The sequence below is a fragment of the Macrobrachium nipponense genome, chromosome 18 (genome assembly GCF_015104395.2).
Source record: "Macrobrachium nipponense isolate FS-2020 chromosome 18, ASM1510439v2, whole genome shotgun sequence".
Lineage (NCBI taxonomy): Eukaryota > Metazoa > Arthropoda > Malacostraca > Decapoda > Palaemonidae > Macrobrachium > Macrobrachium nipponense.
The window spans coordinates 59198627-59200845 of NC_087211.1; positions in this window are offsets into that span (position 1 = coordinate 59198627).

Below are 2219 nucleotides of genomic sequence, written 5' to 3' on the forward strand. Positions count from 1 at the left end.
CATGAAATTCCTTTCACATTGTAGGCGGTTGTTACTTGACTGTAGTCATCCGCAGCGACGAACGATTTTTTGAAGTTGCTATGTGAAACTCTCGTACTGCAGGATACTGTAACCAGGTTCCATTAATCAGCCTGCAAGTGAAATTATACTTGTCACAAGGGCAAAGTAAATTCAGACGACATCCAAATACAGGGGAGGGAAGAGAGCCATTTAGACCAGACTTAACCCACATGAATTCGCTGATATTTTGGAATTCAAAAGAGTCCGCTGTACAAACTTTTTTATCCATGGCATTAACAATGAGTGAACCTATCCAGGTCTATGAGGACTGTAAAAATATCCATAATTATAAAAAATAAACAGATATTCAATACGAATCCCAAAGAAAATACGATATTACTGGTAGTAAGTTACTAGACAAAGAAGTGTGAAACGGAGCTATTTGTAAGATTGACAGGCAACATAAGAGTCAAAGAGAAGATTAATCATGATTCTGTATTTCTCTATGCTAACTGAAATTAAGTTGTGATAAAATCTGATCCTATGTGCCCTAACAAAAGTTTCATATTCAATGTTCTCGCGCGCATCCTCTGAGGTTAACTTTTAAAACATTATTAATAGGTAGGAGATGCAACGAAAAACCCACTATGTAACTAATTTCTATATAAACTTTGGGTTTTTCAAGAAAATGTGACATTTTCCCATGAATGTGATTTACCTGGATTGTAATAAGCTAATGTTGCAAGTAAATAATCCATATCCATATCGTGATACTTCTAAATGTCTATGAGGTTCAGAAAAAATTAATTCATTTGATGTTATAGAAATTCTATTTCCTTATTTTGTTTATTAATTTTAAAATGATTGCAAGTTGCATTGCGCATACCGATAGACACTTGTACCTAACGTCTGCCTTGCCCATGAGAAGTTCGGGCTAAGCATTCCTTTCTCCAGCAACCTGCTTTGCAATCGCGAGATGAAGCCTGTGTAAGCAGATTATTGAGGTTAAAAGGAACAAATGCTGATACGGCAATGATGACATCGTCACTTGGCAGGAGATTGCTCTCAGCCAGCTAAGAGTTACGTTACTTGCTGTAATAAATACGACTTTAGGATAAACAAATTTTGGTTTTGTTTTTTGTTAATTACTCTCGACCCACATGAGAAGAATGTCTGAAAAAAACAGTACCAAAATTGAACAATATATTAGTTTTCATGTTGGAAAACTGCATAATTGTAATTATGTTAAATTAAATATTCCTTATTCAAACTATATGAAAAAAGGTTTCCATACAAATTCTATATATATTAGCCCTGTATAAGATCATATAGGATTATTTCATAGATAACATTTTCACTTCTAGACTTCCTGACTTTAAAATCTCTTTTATTTTATTTATTTATTTATTTATTTATTTATTTATTTTTTTATTATTATTTTTTTTTTTTTTTTTTTCATTGACTACGAATATAAATCACCGGGACAGACAATATGTCAGTAGGTTTTGGATATGTGTTTGAACTTTTAGCTTATTTGTCATTACTAAAGCGTTAAGTTAGAGTTCAAATCTTTACGTAATATATATTGGATATTTGATTAATCTATGGTTACGTTTCTTGCTTATCGATTTATCGTGATTCCTCTTTTATTATAATTTGTAACCCTTCCGACTTCTTACGGAGTGTATTATATTGACTCCACTTGTATCCATATTTATTTTAATTTTATTGTTTTATATTTATTTTATTTATATATTTTTTTATATATATTTGATAAATTAATGGTTGGCTTGAATATGTGGAAAAGTGTTCTAGCGGCGTACCGTATAAGGCTACTTGCGGCATCAATTCTATAGATACAGATATAAATGATAAGGTATTTAAAACCGCGAGAACCGCTATAATCCAGTTCGGATCCAATATCACGAGTTGTAACTCGTAAGACATTGACACTTCCTATTTAATTATCCATTATTCTACCAAACCGATTGACTCTGGGTGATAAATATATTATTGGTTTTCTTAATGGAAAGGAATTCACACAACGTGTTAAGGAGATTATTATTGATTTACACCACCCGAGTCACAGATTATTATGTGTTGAATTCCATATTTACTGATTTAGCACTCATAAATATTCCTAACGCACTCAATTGCGGTGTTTGTTTTAGTGCTATTAATTCTATATAACGTGTCAAGGAACTATTAACACTAAGAAG